The sequence below is a fragment of the Leptodactylus fuscus genome, chromosome 1 (genome assembly GCF_031893055.1).
Source record: "Leptodactylus fuscus isolate aLepFus1 chromosome 1, aLepFus1.hap2, whole genome shotgun sequence".
NCBI classification, from domain to species: domain Eukaryota; kingdom Metazoa; phylum Chordata; class Amphibia; order Anura; family Leptodactylidae; genus Leptodactylus; species Leptodactylus fuscus.
This window is the reverse complement of record NC_134265.1, coordinates 358682017-358701826: the sequence shown is the minus strand read 5'-3', so window position 1 is coordinate 358701826 and position 19810 is coordinate 358682017. Positions and strand designations below refer to the sequence as shown.

The following is a 19810-nucleotide window of genomic DNA, read 5'->3' as shown; positions in this document are numbered from 1 at the left end:
AGCAGTCCCATTGAAGTGAATGGGGAGTGCCGGCGTATACGGCAAGCTATGCTCATGCCGGAGCGTACACGCCGGCACTCCCCATTCACTTCAATGGGACTGCTCGGAGTGAAAGCAGCATCCCATTCATTTCTATGGGGAGCGCTCGTATCCCCGCTCCCATAGAAATGAATGGAGCTGCTTTAGACGCCGCTTATTCTGAACGTGTTTTACGTTCAGAATAAGCTAGCGTTTACTCAGTGTGAATGCACCCTTAGTGTAGAGCTGTTGTGGTTCTTCTTCTTTGCTAGTCCTACCTAGCAGAATCTAAAACCTAACTAGCCCTCAGCAGATGTCTCTCTCTAACTAAGTGCAAGCACAAATGAATCAGAGATGATGCCACCTGTTCTTTTGAGCCATGCTATATCACAACTGAGGTTCCAGATCATGGAACATGTCCAAATGCCCCGCGGGGGGGGGGGGGGGGGGATCGTATTCTCACCCTTAAGAAGCAAGAGGTTTACTGGATCCTTACACTGGAGACACTTGAACCACATGGCATGAATAGACAATATGAAATAGCAGCTTTCATATGATTTTGACATATTGTCCGATGCAGTGTGATCTTTTGTTTTTTATTTTTTATTTTCACTCTTATTTTGATTCTTTATTTTCAGTTTTATTTTTATTTATTTTCCAAATTTCCTCTACTTTTTTTTTCCTTTTCCTATGTTAAGACATGTTTGTTCCATGCTTGGCACCTAGTTATTGTGTCCCATTATAACATATTTTCTTCAATGTACTATACATTCTTGTGTATCCTAATATCTAGTATTTGTATTGTTGGCATTGCTTGCTACGAGGCCTATTCCACATCATCTCCGTTTCTTATCTGGCAGCAGCCCCACCGTCTCTTCTATTGTCTCTCCACATATTCTTTAGTGCATTTGCACATTGTGTAGATACAATAACAAGCCTGGAGGGGAGGAGCTCCCATTTGTGTGCTCTCCTCCTATGTGTCTCCTAGCCCCACTTCCGGCGCGCACAAACAGTGCATGGGTGCGATGACATCACCAGAGGGGGCGGGGGATTTTCTCCATCTGGGCGTCCATACATGGATATTTTAGAGGCGTTTACCAGTGGAGAGTGGGGAGTCTGCAGCAGTGTGAGGAGGACATATAGTGACCCAGTGACAGAGTGTATTGTTAGGAGCAGATTTATGAGGATATACAGTGACCCAATGACAGATTGTGGAGGTTGCAGCAGCCTTTTTTTTTTTTTCTTTTACCCATATAGGGATCACAATGTACATTTTTCCTATCAGTATGTCTGTGGGGAAAACATACAAACTCCTTGCAGATGTAATTCTTGGCAAGATTTGAACCCAGGACTCCAGCACTGCAAGACAACAGTGCTAATCTCTGGGCCACTGTACTGCCCCAGTTTGCAGCAGCCTTATGAGGCCATACAGAGACCCAGTGACAGAGTGTGTAGATTGCAGAAACCTTATAAGACCACACAGTGACCCAGTGTCAGAATGGGGAGATTGCAGAAGCATGAGGAGGCCATACAGTGACCCAGTGGCAGAGTGTGTAGATTGCAGCAGCGATATAAGGCCATACAGTGACCCAGTAGCAGAGTGGAAAGGGGGCATAAGCATGAGGAGACTGTGCAGTGATCAAGTGGCAGAGTGGGGAGGTGGCAGCAGCATGAGGATGCCATACAGTGACCCAGTGGCAGGTTGTAAAGATTTCAGCAGCATTATTAAGCATATAGTGACCCAGTGACAGACTGGGGAGGCGACAGCAGCATGAGGAAACCAAAGAGCAGGAGTAGAGAACCTTCAGATAACCAGCTGTTGCAAAACTACAACTACCAGCATGCATACTTGCTCGGCTGTTCTTGGACCTCCCATGGAAGTGAATGGAACAAATTGAGAGCTGTAGTTTTAGAGCAGCTGGAGAGCTGGAGGTTCCCTACCCCTGCCATAGAGTAACCCAGTGCAGAGAGTTTAGATTGCTGTAGTGTTAGGAGGCCATACAGTGACCCAGTGGAAGAGTGTGGAGTTGGCAGCAGAGTGAGAAGGCCATACAGCATTACAGTGGCAGAGTGTAGTGGTTACAGCAGCCTTATGAGGCATACAGTGACCCAGTGGCAGAGTGTAGAGGTGGCAGCAGTGTGATGAGGCCATATATTGACCCTGTGGCAAAGTGGGGAGGCAGTAGCAGAGTGAGGAGGCCATACAGTGACCAAGTGGCAGACTGTAGAGAATGCAGCAGCTTCATGAGGCCATACAGTGACTCAGTAGCAGAGTGGGGAGGTGGCATTAGCATGAGGATGCCATAGAGTGGCCTAATGGCAGAGTGTGGAGATGGCAGCAGCATGAAGAGGTCATATATTGATCCAATGGCAGAGTGTGAAGATTGCAGTAGTGTAAGGAGGTCATATAGCAACCCAGTAGCAGTGATTGCAGGTTACAGCAGCGTCAGGAGGCCATAAAATGATCCAGTGGCAGAGTGGGTAGACTGCAGCAGTTGAGGAGGCTATATACTCATCCAGTGACAGAGTGTAGTGATAGTATCAGCCTTATGAGGCCATACAGTGACCCAGAGGTAGATTGGAGATGTGGCAGCAGTGTGAGGAGGCCATACAGTGACAAAGTGGCAGAGTTGAGAGTTGTAGTTTTAGAGCAGCTGGAGAACCAAAGGTACCCTACCCTTGCCACATAGTGATGCAGTGGCAGAATGTGGAGATTGCAGCAGTGTTAGGAGGCCATACAGTGACCCAGTGGCAGAGTGTGGAGGTGGCAGCAGAGTGAGAAGGCCATACAGTGACCCAGTGGCAGAATGTGGAGATTGCAGAAGTGTGAGGAGGCCATACAGTGGCCCAGAGTGTAGAGGTTGCAGCAGCCTCATGAGGCCATATAGTTATCCAGTGGTAGAGTGAAGATGTGACATAAGCATGATGAGGGCATAAATTGACCCTGTGGCAAAGTGGGGAGGCAGTAGCAGCATGAGGAGGCCATACAGTGATCAAGTGGCAGACTGTAGAAAATGCAGCAGCTTTATAAGGCCATACAGTGACTCAGAAGCAGATTGGAGAGGTTACAACAGAGGCCATACAGTGACCCAGTGGAGGAGTATGGAGGTGGTATCAGCATAAGGAGGCCATTCAGTGACCTAGTGGCAGAATGTGGAAATGGCAGGAGCGGAAGGAGACCGTACAGTGACCCAAAAGCAGAGTGTGGAGAATGCAACAGCGTGAGGAGACCATACAGTAACTCAGCGGCAAAGTGAGGAGGCAACAGTAACGTGAGGAGGCATACTTGCTTGGCTGTTCTTGGTACTCCCACAGAAGTGAATGGCGCCTGTTGGGAGTTGTAGTTTCACAGCAGCTGTAGAGCCATAGGTTCCCTACCCCTACCATAGAGTGACCCTGTGGAAGAATGTGGAAGAGGCAGCAGCGTGAGAATGCCATATATTGACCCAGTGGCAGAGTGTGGAGATTGCAGCAGTGTGAGGAGGCCATACAGTGACCAAGTGGCAGAGTGTGGAAGTGTCAGCAGCGTGAAAAGGTCATACCCATGGCAGAATGTCAAGGTTTCAGCAGCCACAGGACACCTTACAGTTAACCAGTGACAGAGTGGGGATGTCACAGGGGCCTGTGGAGGTCATAAAGTCACCCAGTGGCAGAGTGTTGAGGTTGCATCAGCCTTATTAGGACATACAGTGGCCAAGTGGCAGACTGTGGAGGTGGCAGCAGCGTGAGGAGACCATATAGTTACCAAGAGGCAGAGTGTGGAAATGGCACCAGCATGAGGAGGCCATACAGTCACCCAGTGGTAGAGTGAGGAGGCAGCAGCAGCAATAAAAAGGCCATATAAGGCCCAGTGACAGAGCTTGTGTGTTTTTCCCAAAATGTTTTATTATTTTATTTAGATCTGAAATGAACAGAAAAACTGATCTGCTGGGGAGAAGAAAGGACTGACTGTGAAATAATAACCCCCGATAAGAGTGACTAATTCTGAACATTACAAATTTTGAAACCATATTATACTAAAATCAAAACTTTTCTACATCTTGTATATTAATGACATTCATGTATATGTAGGATTATTATGATATTGTCTACAGTAATTTCTGCATTAATTAAAACATTATATCATTGATAATAATTACCCTGGACTCTGACCTATCCTTCAAGTCACACGTTCAAACCCTCAACACCTCCTGCCCCATCCTCACTCCTGAAACTACTAAGATGCTCGTCCATGCCCTCATAATCTCCCGCTTAGACTACTGCAACACCCTTCTCCATGGACTCCCAGCAAACACCCTTGCCCCTCCTCCAGTCCACTTTAAACTGCGCTGCTCGCTTAATTCACTTCAACCCCCATTCTTCATCGGCTGCCCCCCTCTGCCAGTCCCTCCACTGGCTACCCATACCTCAGCAAATTGAGTTCAAGCTATTAACGTTAACATTCAAAGCGATCCACAACCTGGCCCCTCCATATATCTCTGAACTAATCTCCCACTACCTGCCCACACGTAACCTCAGATCCTCCAATGACCTCCTACTCCGCTCTGCTCGCATCCACTCCTCACACAACCGTCTCGAAGACTTCTCCCGTGCATCCCCCATACTCTGGAACTCCTTACCACGACACATAAGACTGATCCCCACAATCACAGGCTTCAAGAAGGCCCTGAAGACTCCCCTATTCAGGAAGGCCTACAACCTCCAATAACACTATCACCGCACTGCCAACTGTACAGTCTCCCCCCACCTCCTGTCTCTACCCCTCTTCCTCCATAGACTGTATGCCCTTGCGGGCAGGGCCCTCTACCCCACTGTGCCAGTCGGTCACTGTTAGTATTATATCTACTTGTAGATTCTGTGTATTGTATGTAACCCCCAAATGTAAAGCATCATGGAATTAATGGTGCTATATAAATAAACAATAATAATAAAAAAATAACTGGCCCACCCACGTGGCAGGGAGACAGTTAATGAGCATAATTGATGTTATAAGAATCCCCCTTTTCCACTATTTCCTTGCTCAACTGTGGATGGAAGAAGCCTTTCTGGATTAGCATATCTGTATATTATGGAAAAGGCCAATGCTTCTTCGAAATTTGCAATAATAGTTGAAACCAGGCCCTCCGAGTCCAGAAGAGTGCTATTATTATCACTGACCTTCCATGACTATTTTCTGCAGAAGCCTTAGGAGGCCATACAGTGACCAAGTGGCAGAGTGTGGAAGTGGCAGCAGAGTGAAAAGGTCATACTCATGGCAGAATGTCAAGGTTTCAGCAGCCACAGGACACCTTACAGTTAACCAGTGACAGAGTAGGGATGTCACAGGGGCCTGTGGAGGTCATAAAGTCACCCAGTGGCAGAGTGTTGAGGTTGCATCAGCCTTATTAGGACATACAGTGGCCAAGTGGCAGACTGTGAAGGTGGCAGCAGCGTGAGGAGACCATATAGTTACCAAGAGGCAGAGTGTGGAAATGGCACCAGCATGAGGAGGCCATACAGTCACCCAGTGGTAGAGTGAGGAGGCAGCAGCAGCAGCAATAGAAAGGCCATATAAGGCCCAGTGACAGAGTGAGTAGGTAACAGCAGTGTAAGAAGGCCATAATGTTTAAGTTAGACATAGCAGTACCTCTGTCCACCTGGATCATCAAGAATTCATTTATAGTTCATATAGCTTACCCAACATACAGAGGGTTGAATTCCAATGGGTGGATACATCACATATCATCCTATATTGTGGGAGGCCATTCTCCAGCTGCAACTCAAGTAGGAATTCTTATTGGTGTATGAGTGGTCATACAGTGACCTAGTGATAGAGTGTAGAGGTGGCAGCAGAGTGTGTAGTCCACAGAGTGGCAAGGTGATATAATGTGGAGGTAGCAACATCCTTACTAGCCCATGCAGTGACCCAGTGCCAGAGAGTGGAGATGGCAGCAGCTTAAGGAAGCCATACATGACCCAATGGCAGAGTGTGAAGACAGCAGCATCATGAGGAGGTCATACAGTGACTCAGTGGCAGAGTGTGGAGGTTATAGAACAAACTCAAAGCAACAACCACACCCACATTTCAATAAAACTTTAGAAGTTTATTTGGTATTAAAAGTTAAAAATATAAGGACACATAAAGACAAAATCATACACATAAATAAAAGGGAAACCGAAAAACACCAAAATGATACAGGTAAAAGTACAATATTATAGTACTTTTCAATGTAAACATTGCCCACAATAGCATATAAAAATACATAAAGTCATAGGTTACCAGGAGGGTATGGGAAGTATATAAGATTAAGCTTATAAAGTGCAAACCACCTCCCTGAATGCCTTATGGCACACCAGCCAATAAGATCCAAAGCAAAATATCCAAATCACAATGTGGAGTAATACCAATGTGTATAACATCTTACCAACGTATCATTATAAACTATCCGATGCGTGTTTCGCCCGCACCACCAGGCTTCGTCCAGGACTATGCAGGTGAAGAAAGTTGCTCATCAGCGGATTTTAGGCTCAGCTTTACTGCTGATGGAGCCGATATTGCTCCTACCAACCCCCACCCCCTCTAACAGCTTCCATGCCGGTGCAAGTTGAGTACTCAGGGCTCCCCAGGTCGGACATGGCATGGATGGACGATGGAACAGATAGTCAGCAGGCAACTTTCTCCTGGGCAATTCCAACAATTGTCTCTTGTCTGGGAGTAGCTGATGTGTTTGGGGATAAAGTGGATGACTGAGTTAAACAGTCTGCAACTGTTGAGTTGATGGTCAAGACACAACCTCGACCTGACACTGGATACTCAGGCCTCTGTATGTGACTCCTGCTGCCACGGCACCTTACTCTGCTGCGAACTGTGTCTGCGCCAAAAACATTTAGGCTGGTGGCCCTCCCCTGTGCATGGCCTGTCGCTTCTCTGTCTGGCATGCTGAGAAATGGCCTGTAAATTTATACTGGGAACAACATGGTGAATATGTCCCTAATTTGTTTCTCCACTGAAAAACACCATTAAGTAAATGTTAAAACAAATAGGTGCAGAGATAACTGGATAAGTATTCTGTTCTCTTTCTAACATTAGTACTAAAGGCCTATAATGTTGTAATTTGATTGAACAGTGAGTAATCCCCAGATAATAATCTCATTGAAAAAGGCAAGAGGACAGATTTTAGAGGATAATTCCCTGTTTTTTTCTGTACTGCACTGCAAAAGGCTTGTTGTGTTCCACCTTGAACACACAGATATAAGTAATGTGCAGCAGCATAGCAGGATAGTGGCATAGCATAACTATCTGTGCATAGGGGGAAAGTCATCTTGTATAAGATAAGATAATCCTTTAATAGTCCCACTGTGAGAAAATTTCATGATATTACAGCAGCATAGTAATACAGAAACAGGATAATAAAAACAGTAATATATTACAGAAGTAGACACACATAGATGCTGGGAAAAATAAATATCACCTTATAAAGTCCCCCTTGCTGTAGGGGAATGTTTGGTGTAAATCTTGGATCCTATTTTGGGGTGTATTGTGTATAAAAGACATTTAGAATGTATGTATAATAAAGAGATTTAGTATTTTTATATGAAATTTTACCTCCATTGATGTATTTTTGGATATAAGCTTAACTGGACATGTCCAACCAGGAGGACGGTAAATGAGGACACATCTATATAGTTCTGATAGGAGAGTTTCCTATAAATCTGTCCCCTGCGAATATGTTTATGAGAGGGAACATTAGATTTTTTTTATTTTTTTTCTTATGGTAGAGTTGGAAGGGACATCAAGGGCCATCGGGTCCAACCCCCTGCGAGTGCAGGTTTTCCTAAATCATCCCAGCTATATGTTTATCCAGATTCTGCTTGAAGATTTCCATTGATGGAGCGCCCACCACCTCCCGTGGCAGCCTATTCCACTCTCTCACTACCCTCACTGTCAGAAAGTTTTTCCTAATGTCTAATCTGTATCTCTTTCCCTTTCGTTTCATCCCATTGCTTCTTGTACTTCCTTGTGCTAATGAGAATAGGGGAGATCCCTCTGCACTGTGACTACCTTTCAGATATTTGTAGACTGCTATTAAATCTCCCCTCAGCCTTCTCTTCTGCAAACTAAACAATCCCAGTTCTTTTAGCCGTTCCTCATAGGACATGGTTTGCAGACCTTCCACCATTTTGGTTGCTCTTCTCTGGACTTGCTCCAATATATCGATGCCTTTCTTGAATTGAGGTGCCCAGAACTGTACACAGTATTCCAGGTGTGGTCTGACCAGGGAAGAGTACAGCGGAATAATGACCTCTCTTGATCTAGATTCAATGCTTGTCTTAATACATCCCAGAATTTTATTTGCCTTTTTTGCAGCAGCACCGCACTGTTGGCTCATGTTGAATTTGTGATCTACTATTATGCCCAAGTCCTTTTCCCCTATGCTATCACTTAGTTCTATTCCTCCCATACTATATATGTTTTTTACATTTCTGTTACCCAGATGTAGAACTTTGCATTTGTCCCTGTTAAATACCATTTTGTTGGCCTCAGCCCATTGTTCCAGTGTGTCTAAGTCCTTTTGAATACACTCTCTCTCCTCTCTAGTGTTGGCTATTCCTCCTATCTTCGTATCATCTGCAAACTTTATGAGTTCCCCAATAATTCCATCGTCCAGATCATTTATAAAGATATTAAAAAGTACTGGGCCCAGAACAGAGCCCTGCGGCACCCCGCTTTTGACTTTCTTCCAATTCGATGTGTAGCCATTTAGTATTACTCGTTGTGCCCGATCATTAAGCCAGTTGTGAATCCACCTAACGGATTTTTTGTCAAAGCCATACTTAATCATTTTTTCAATAAGAAGGTTATGTGATACTTTATCAAATGCCTTACTGAAGTCAAGATATACTATGTCCACGGCATTCCCTTGGTCCAACCATTCAGTGATTTTGTTGTAGAAGGAAATCAGGTTAGTCTGACAAGATTTATTGATCATAAAGCTGTGCTGGCTCTGGTTAATTAATGCCTTCCCATCCAGGTACCGAAGTAAATGTTCCTTGACAATTTGCTCAAAGATTTTTCCTGCTATCGAGGTCAGACTTACCGGCCTGTAATTTCCTGGATCGTCCCTTTTCCCCTTTTTGTAGATGGGGACAACATTTGCCCTTTTCCAATCTAAAGGGACCACTCCTGTTTCCCATGACTTACCGAAGATTATAGCAAGGGGTTCTGTTATTTCCTCTGCTATCTCTTTCAGGACTCTAGGGTGTAAATCATCTGGTCCTGGGGACTTGGTTTCCTGTAACTTGGCTAAGTGCTCTCTTACCAGACCTTCGCTTATAGTCGGCTTGGAGTCCTCCTTCCCCTCATCTCCATCACCATTAATGTCGATATTTCCATTAGTTTCTTGGGAGAAGACGGATACAAAATATGAATTTAGTAGCTCCACCTGCTGTTCCACCATGTTAACTGTTTCTCCTTTGTCATTCTTCAGGACTCCAATGGTCTCCTTCACTTTTCTTTTGCTTTTAACATATCCCCAAAATCATTTTACCTTACTCTTTACCTCTTTTGCAAGCTTCAATTCGTGTTCAGCCTTAGCTCCTTTGATGCTTGTCTTGCAGAGTCTGCAGACTGCTGTGTACTCTTCCTTAGGTATAGTTCCCATCTTCCACTTTTTATATGTTTCCTTTTTCCTTTTTAGCAGGTTATGTAATTTTTTGGTCATCCATCCTGATATTTTTAGGTGCTTCCCATTTTTCTTCCTTCTAGGTATTGTTAGTTCCTGTGCTTTAATGATTTCCCTACGGAAGATTTCCCACCCTTCATGTGCATTTTTGTGCTTAAGAATTTTGCACCATGGAATTCTGCTAACCCTTGCCTTCAGGCTCTTGAAGTCTGCCCTGCTAAAGTCGAGCCTTGAAGTCTGTGTCTTCTCAGGTCTTCTTCTTCTTGCAACCCCAAACTCAAGTATAGCATGATCGCTGAATCCCAGTGTCCCTGCTACCCGTAGTCCCTTAACCATGTGCTCTTTGTTGGTTAGGACTAGGTCCAAAATGGATGTTCCTCTTGTGTTTTCTTCTACTAGCTGGGCAATGAAGTTGTCTGCTAGAGAGGATAAAAATTGTAGCCTCAGTAGTGTCAGGGGTTAATGTGAGTGATGACAATCTTTGTACAGGGCTGTGGAATATGTCTGTGGTATATTCTGTATAACACAAGGACGCCTGAGACTGGTTATTTCTTCTACAATTCTCTATAGTAAGGACGGTTCAGAGCACAATCCTCGGAGAGCAGATCCAGAATGATATGCGATGAGAGCAGAGAATGTAAAATCTACCCCATAATACTGTATAAAAGGAGGGGAGATGAGAGCAGTCACCATATAGCATGTCCTGATCCTGGGGGCCGTGCTGTCTGTGTCACTGCTGCCTCACTGCTTCTATCCATCATGTCTTACTGAAGATAATTCATCATCATCTTCATCATCATCATTATCATCATCCTATTCTTACAAGAAGATGTTCAGATTAATTCATTTGCTTTTCCTTCCACGATTTTCAATTGCACAATTGATCTGTGATCTCAAGATTGGAGAAATTACTGGAACCGTAAAATTCCCTTATCAGGATGGAGATCTTATCATTGGTGCATTGCTCACATTGTGTACATCTGCACATAATAAATAAACACAAGTGGAGAATTATCCACAGATAGATTGCGCTGAGTAAGTCCTACATTCTTCTACACATTGTCCATGAGAAGTGCTGAAAATAGTGTGAGGTCTGCAGACATATGCTTCAGTATATAGTGTGACCACTCTAACAGTATACAGCTCTATAGTGTGACCGCTCTTACAGTATACAGCTCTATAGTGTATAGAGGATTAGATAAGTGCATCTGCACAAAGTACCACACACTGGAGGATTAGATACACAGGTCAGCACACAGTATCACATGCCAGAAAATTAGATAGACGCGTCTGCCCACAGTTCCACATGCCAAAGGATTAGATACGCATGTCTGCACACAGTTCTACACACCAGAGGATTAGATACACGTGTCTGCACAAAGAACCACACGCCAGAGCATTAGATACACTAGTCAGCAAATAGTATCACACACCAGAGGATTAGATATGCGCATCTTCACACAGTACCACACGACGGCCGGAGGATTAGATATGCGCATCTGCACTCAGTACCACATGCTGACCAGAGGATTAGATATGTATGTCTGCACATAGCACCACACGCTGGAGAATTAGATAACTGTTTGTTAATTTTCCTACAAGAAAACCCCGTCTTTTGTTAAGTGATTTCTCCACCATAACCTGTAAATGTATTTGGACTTTTTTGACCCAGTGTACTTTTTTTTTCTTCTACTCTGGTGCTCCAGCCTTCCCATGTTGGTCTATCAGTTAAGTCCTTAGTACACTCATCACCCCTCCTCGTATTATCTTGATATTATTGCTATATATGAGTAAGTGTAAGACCATCTGTCTCTATTTTCTCTCCACACTATATTATCTGTCTATTAATTCCTTTCTAGCTCACTCTGGCTGATCATATCTCTCTATTCTCTCCCCACGCTGTGTTATCTGTCTATTAATTTCTCTCTATTCTTTTATTTACAGGCAAAATTTTGAGGGATCTGTACATTATCTGATTTTTCTCTTTGCCATTAATAATATTAACCAGAATCCTGACATTTTACCCAATATTACACTGGGATACCATGCTTATGATTCATGCTTTGATGGAGGAGTGGCAGTACACCGTGTATTACATCTTCTGTCTGGTCGGAATATGGTAATACCTAACTACTGTTGTAGGGGTCATGGCCAGCTGGCCGGTATCATTGGAGACCACCACTCATCTACCACTATTCCTGCAGCACAAATCCTTGGACTATATGGATATCCTCAGGTATTAACTATTAGTACAAGTGTAATATTATCGGAGCAGGATATGTGATGTGAGTACGTGACTGACAGATGTGTAATCTGAGTGATATACCTCTAAAATGCAATTTATATCTACTATATCCAGTTGTAAATGGTTTGTACTAAACCAAATGTGTGAGTGGCATACATGAATGGTCTTAACTACATGTGACTTGTGTGGTCACATGGAGCATCGACCTCCACACAGTGGTACAAAGATGAACCTGCTGTATATTGTGAAGCTGCCCACTATTGTCTTTTGCTGAGTGCTGACCGATGGGCCGCTGATTTCACATTATGTTTTCCCATAGTAGACATCACAGTGCCCCCTGGTGGCAGCTCCATTGTTCTGTATACTGCTGACTATGGTAGAAAGGTCTCAGTACACACAGGACATCACAGCTCACTGTATATAGGAGAGGCGCAGTCATAGGCCAGTCAGAGCGCTCATGGTAAGCCCTGTCCACTGCTGACTATGATATAAAGGTGTCAGTATACCGAGGACAACTCAGCCAGCTTTATATGGAATGGTGTAGTCATAGACCGGTCACAGCGCCTGTGGTGACCCCTGTCCACTGATGACTATACTGACCCTTGTGCGCTGCAGACTATGCTGGAAATTTTAATTTCCTACAGAATTTGCTTTTCTGGGACGAATAGTTCTCCAGTGTGATGGAACACAGACAGTGCAGCTGCAAGAAGTAGAAAGAAAGGGCAGTGAATGTGGATGTCGTAGTCTGTGATGTACGCAGGAAGAATTGTTTGAAGAGTAAGCATGATAAATGGATCGCTGCTGTACCAGAGGACGTAAGATGCATGTCTCTGTTTGTTGTTCAACCTAACCCCTTTGAATTCTGTGGTCAATTACGACATTTCCATTCAATGGCTTCTCAGGGGGGGTCATTGACCTCATACTTACCCCCCAATGGTGTAGGCCATGGTATTCTTTTGGTGGTCTTACTATACATATGGCTCATATGGGGTTGGGGATGCTAGCGGGATTATATTAGCAGTAATATTTTGTGCAGTAATACTCACAGGAGACGTCTTCCCACATTTCCTGTCTCTTCCCTTTGGACCACCATGACCACCATGGAGAGCAAGTTCTTAGCGAAATGGCAAGGCCCATATGAAATTGTGGAAAACGTAGGGCCAGTCAACTATAAGGTTCACCAATCAGGGAAAAGGAAGCCTTTTTAAATCTACCATGTGAACTTGATTAAGCCCTGGAACCAGAGGGAATCCTTGGTGGCCTCAAATACAGAGGTGGGTGATTAGTTGCCACCAATCCCTCCACTCCATGTGAATGAGACCCTCTCAGTGCCCCAACAACAGGGGGCAAAAGAGTTCCTGCAGAAGAATAGACGCAAGTTCTCTGGCCTACCAGGGCGTACACACCTGATAGAGCACCATGTAGTGACAGAACCTGGGAGGAAAGTAATCCTCAAACCTTACAGAATACCAGAGGCACGTAGGGAGGTAGTGACAGCTGAGGTTAAACACATGCTGGAGTTGGGAATGATTGAGGAGTCCAAAAGTGAGTGGTCTAACCCAATTGTATTGATACCAAAGCCCAATGGTACTTGGCTGTTCTGCAATGACTTTAGAAAATTGAATGAGATTTCCAAGTTTGACGCTTATCACATGCACAGGGTTGATGAGCTTATCGAGAAGTTGGGTAATGCCAGGTACATAACCACATTGGACCTTATGAAAGGTTACTGGCAAATACCTTTGTCTAAGGAAGCTAAGGAGAAAACTGCCTTTGTTGTTCCAGAAGGGTTGTTCCAGTACAGGGTTATGCCTTTTGGTTTGCATGGAGCTCCTACTACCTTTCAGAGGTTGATGGACCAGATCTTATGATCACATCGTGACTACGCAGCAGCTTACCTGGACGATGTGGTCATTCATAGCCCAGACTGGGGAAGTCATCTCTGTAAAGTGCAGGCAGTACTGGATTCCATAAGTGAGGCAGGCCTTACTATCAACCCTGAGAAATGTGATTTAGGGCTGGAGGAAGCCAAGTACCTGGGCTATGTCATTGGCAAGGGGTAATAAACCCCAAATCAATAAAGTGGAGGCAATACAAAACTGGCCAAGACCACTGACCAAGAAGCAAATCAGAGCATTTCTTGGCATTGCGGCTACTATCGGAGGTTTGTGCCAAACTTTGCCTCTATTGCAGCTCCTCTCACGGACCTGACGAAAGGTGGGAAGTCAGTGATGATCCAATGGACACCAGAGGCAGAGGAGGCGTTCCAGAGGCTAAAGCAAGCTCTATGCCAGCAGCCAGTGCTGATAGCCCCTGACTTTAGGAAGGAGTTCCTGGTGCAGACAGATGCCTCAAATACAGGTCTAGGAGCAGTGCTGTCCCAGGTGGTAAATGCTGAGGAGCATCCAGTAATGTACCTGAGCAGGAAGCTGTCCCCCACTGAGAAAAACTATGCCATTGTGGAATGGGAATGTTTGGCCATTAAGTGGGCGCTGGATGCTCTGAGGTATTACCTCCTGGAGGGAAAGTTTAAATTGATCACTGACCATGCTCCCCTTACATGGATGAAAATCAATAAGGACAGAAATGCTAGGGTTACCCGATAGTTCCTGTCTCTGCAAAATTTTGTGTTTGATGTAGAACATAGGCCATGGAAATTATTGGGAAATGCTGATGCCCTGTCATGGGTGCATTGTATGATGGCCACAAATGCCCAGCCCTCCGGTCTGGAGAAGAGGGTGGGGGGGATATGTAAGCCGATGGCTGGTCAGGTAATGGAGGGGGTGTACATCTCACCCAGACTACTCAGGTGGGTGAGATGAGAAAACTCCAGGAATGTTTGTTCTCAGCAGACAACTTTCATCTGCTGAGCATTTTGGTAAATGCTCAGTATTGGGCTGGATTGTTAGGAATGACAGATAGGATTGGTAGTGGGACCTGTCATTCCACCTCCCTCCAGTCCACACTTTGGGGATGTTCTGGCAGCAACTTAGATGCAGAGAGTCTCCTCATCAAGGAGGCTTAAGAAGTTGCTCCAGCAGCAACACTTTGGCAGAGCTTGGCTGGAGAGCAAACAGAGAGGTCATATTTTTGGAGCTGTGTCCTGAATGATTCTACTGGCTTTTGGATTTCTGTTATCCTAGTTGAGGTAATCTATTCTATGTTTAGTTAGTGCCGGGCAGGGATTTATTTTTGTATTGTTTCCTTTTGTTGCTGCACTACCTTTTTGAGTGAAAATGAAACTCTACCTTTGTTTTGGACTAAAAGAAACTGGACTTGTGTGTCAATGCCACCCCACCTAGCAACCCCAGACCCTGACTATATATATATATATATATATATATATATATCCCACAGCATTCCCTGCAGCCCGTATTATGCCGCATGGTGGCACAATAGACTGTGGGGCATAATAGAGGTTGCAGGTGGGCCGCGGAGGAGAATATTAGAGGTTACAGGGGCCACAGTGGACCTTTCAAGCTCTACTATGACCCACAGTTGCCCACCTAGCTATTATACCCCACAGTTGCACACCCATGAACTATTATTATACTCAGGGGTCTTTTCAGACTCCCGAGTATAATAATCGGAGCCCCAGGGGAGGTGAGGGAACATAATAAACAGTGTTAGTCACCTATCCAGGATCTAATGTTAATCCTAGCAGGCTTCGGGTTTATATGGTAATGTCCCTGACATCACATTGTCTGGTATCTTACCATATAGGCCCAAAGCCTGTGGTAGCAGTAACAGCCTGTTGCCATACAGGCCCAAAGCCTGTGCTAGCAATAACAGGCTATTACTACTAGCACAGGCTTCAGGCCTCTATGGTAATATCCCAGACCACTTGACATCTGGGACATTACCATATAGGCCCGAAGCCTGATAGGAATAACATCGGATCCCTCACCTCCCCTGGGGCTCTGATTATTATACTTGGGAGTCTGTCACCCGGCAATAAGACATCTGCGTCTCAGCGTAGGAGGTGTAATGACTAGAGATGAGCGAACACTGTTCGGATCAGCCGATCCGAACAGCACGCACCCATAGAAATGAATGGAAGCACCTGTGACGCCGGCCGGCCACCGGCAAAGTCAGCGTCACAGGTGCTTCCATTCATTTCTATGGGTGCGTGCTGTTCGGATCGGCTGATCCGAACAGTGTTCGCTCATCTCTAGTAATGATGCCACCTGTGCTGAGACGCAGAGGTCTAAACCAGCTCAGGAGTGGCCACTCGGGTTGTTTTGAGAATGACCTTCTCCTGCGTTAGTTTAGGCAAAAAAAAGTAAAAAAAAAAATCACTGCGGCTGTCGCCTCCTGCCTACAAATCAAGTGATACACAGAAAAGAACAAGACAAAACAAAGCAGAAGAGGAGTCAGGAAGCCGAGGTCAAACCAGAGAGACAAGCAGTAGCAAACTGCAATCCAGACAACACAAAGTAACTGATAATTGTGAGGTGGAAGGAAAATGATACAAGGTTCATGCGAATCCCATGCCCACTTTGCGGAAAAAAACGCAGTGCGGACACGCTGCAATTTGCAAAGCCGTTGCGGCTTTCCCGTAGATATAATGTTAAGAGAAAGTCCGTGGAGGAAAACTCTGTGAACTTTCTCTTAAAAGCGCTGCGGAAAGAACCGCAATGCATTCACGCAGCGGTTCTTTCCGCAGCGCTTTAGCGCTGTGATTATGGCCCGTGGGGCCTTAGCCTAAGAGAGTGTTCACACTGAATTTTTTGGTAGCGAATTTTGATGTGGAATCCACCAAAAATGACTCCTATTGACTTCAATGTGGCTATTGACTTCAATGGGAGCGGCTCGCTAGCAGAAAAGAGAAGCGAGATGACCTATCTTGTTGCAGATTCCGTGGCTGACTCAGCCTCGGCTTCCGTGGCGTGAGACTCGCTTCCAACTATTCCCATTCATTTGGGCCTAATCCGGAGCGCAGGGCCGTGCAGAATGTTCACACGCGGAATGGAAGTTCCGCCGATTGAACATACCCTAAAAATTGCCTAAACTCAGCCTGTAAAGAATGATTGTTGTTTCTTGTGTCTTGTACAGATCAGTTATGGAGCCACCGACCCCTCATTATCTGATAGACTCCTCTATCCACATGTTTTCCGGACAGTCCAAAATAGCCACATCCACAATATGGCGGTCACTGAACTGTTGGAGCACTTTGGCTGGACCTGGGTTGGGATTTTAGTATCAGATGATGATGTCGGAGAGAATGAACTGCAGATACTGAGAAAGTACATGAGAGAGCGCGGGATCTGTGCGGCCTACACTGTAAAACTTACAGTGGAGAATGTAAAATATGATAAGCGGACTTTACATTTATTAAACATTCCACAAGTCAGAGTCATTATAATGTGCGGGACCTTGTCTGGGTGGTACGGAGAATATATATTAAGTCACTGTGAACCTGCATTTATGAGCAGAACTCTCATCCTCTCTCCATCCTTGTTCTCTAATTCTGTCTTTCTAGAAGTTTGGTACAAATCAATAAATGTAAGTCTATCTGTGGATCTTTCCTCGCAACCTTTAACGGTGGAAGATTGTATAATAAAACTTAACAATTTTAAAAAACATCCTAATAATTTGTACTGGAAAATACTACAGACAATATCTGAAAATGCTGATAAAGATTCCTACTTTCGTGATTATAGACTGCCAAGCCTGAGGAGTTTACTCTCATCGGGGGTTGTTCCAAGATTGTATAACGCAGTGGAAGTTCTCGCCAAAGCTCTACATGAAATATTCTTGTTTGTAAAAGAGAAATATCCAGAAAATCCAATAACCGGACTTACACAATACAGACAGAAGTTACAGCGCCACCTACAGAGGATGAAGAGTCCACTGGATCCAATGAAGCCTTCCTATTACTTTAATGAGCAGGGGGAAGCCGTACATCCATATAAGATAATAAACTGGATATTCTCAGATAAGGCCACACATGGGATTGAAGTAGGAAATTTTACCCCATGGGCTGTCAGTGGTCAGAAGCTTCACATAGATACCCCGTCTATAACATGGAGACACACACAGGAGGTAAGATGTCTTCCATTATACGAGGGTAGTCTGAAAAGTTTCCGACCTCCACATGTAGATGGCAACACTCGTCAACCAAAGTTGGGGAATGTGTTCGCGTATGCGTTGGAATGTATGTGATTTTGTGAAATTGGATAAAATCGAATATCGAGCTGTTTTTGTTTCTGGGGTGTGATGGTGTATCCAAGTTACATTCATAGTAATTAATCGCCACCAAAACTAATGACTGTGAATGAAACTTGGATACACTATTACACCCCAGAAACAAAAACAGCTCGATATTCGATTTTATCCATTTTCACAAAATCACTCGCATCGACTCACTTCAACGACTGTCAAAGAAAAACCGCTGGTGCAAAATGGCTGAAATTTTTCGGAGTACATTCCAACGCATGTGCAAACACATTCCCCAACTATGGTTGACAAGTGTTGCCATCTACATGTGGAGGTCGTTTGATGCGTGTCAAGATGTCATCAAAGGTCCTTTAGCCTACTGAGGTATGATCAGAGTTTTGTGTGGGCAGAGCTATTTCGGATTGCACAGGTCAGTGTACAATGGGGGGAATGGGTTACAGGCTGCCTGTGAGCAAGAGGGGGAATTGGGGTGCAGAATGTAAGCAAGGGGAGGGGAATGAGGGGTGCAAACTGTGAGCAAGGGGGGTACATGGGTGTGCAGGATGTGTGTAAGAAAGAGGGGGAATGGGGATGCAGACTATGTGAGCAAGAGGAGGGAATGGGGGGGTTCAGGGTTTGTGTGAGCAAGAGGGGTACATGGGTGTGCAAGCTGTGTGACAGAAAGAGGGGGGAATGGGGGTGCAGGCTATGTGAGCAAGAGGAGGGAATGGGGTACAGGCTGTGTGTGAGCAAGAGGGGTACATCGGTGTGTTGTCTGTGTGTGAGAAAAGAGGGTGACATGGGGGTGCAGGCTGTGTGTGAGAAAGAAAGGGGATGGGTGGTGCAGGCTGTGGGTGAGCAAGTTTTGTTGTAATAGGGGGTTCCCTCTACACATCATCCTCTTGCTTGCAAACAGCCTGTACCCCCATTCTCCCCTTTGCTCGCACACATTCTGCAACTCTATTCCCCCCTCTTGCTTGCACACAGCTTGTACCCTCATTCCCCCTGTTGCTAGCATACAGCCGGAACCCCCTCTTGCTTACAGCCCATTCCCCCTTCTTGCTTACACCCCCCTTCCCTCCCCCTCTTGCTCATACACACCCTGCACTACAGTTCTCCACGGGGCCCCGCCATTCCTAGTTGCACCATTAGGTACAGTATACAGTTACACTATAACAGCCATTACAAGCGATTATTAGGACGGTTTACTCCACTCCTGCACCACCTCCTGCTCTACAGTATAGTGACACTAAGAACATTCTGTGGGGCTGCTGCACGCATACAGTATACTACATCTAATGATCATTAGGGCCGCTATCCTGGAAATTAGGAAGACATTTATTCAGGCATAAACAAATTTTGGAAATGAACTGGCAGAACCCAAAACAAAACAAAACTTAAGAGCTTCAACCAACACCACTTAGGACTCTGGACATGATGTCATCCATTTACATGTACATAGTGATATGTCCTCCTATATACTCCTGGATTATACTGATGAGTATATGCCATGCTCATTTATAAGGCTTCCTCTCTGATTATACACTGACATTCTCTGTTACATAAAAAATTTCTCCTTTCATAGCCCCTTCCCACATAATGATGTACAGTGTTGGCCAAAAGTATTGGCACCCCTGCAATTCTGTCAGATAATACTCATGTTCTTCCAGAAAATGATTGCAATCACAAATTCTTTGGTATTATTATTTTCATTTAATTTGTCTTC

At 44.8% G+C, this 19810-nt stretch overlaps 1 long non-coding RNA gene across 1 annotated transcript; it reads left to right on the top strand.

The window, feature by feature from the left end:
• The first annotated feature begins 1545 nt into the window (after nt 1-1545).
• Nucleotides 1546-3472, top strand: LOC142188469 (uncharacterized). The gene is made up of 3 exons (XR_012712942.1): nt 1546-1567; nt 1671-1719; nt 3440-3472. It is a non-coding gene; the product is annotated as an uncharacterized LOC142188469 (long non-coding RNA).
• Nucleotides 3473-19810: the final 16338 nt, after the last annotated feature.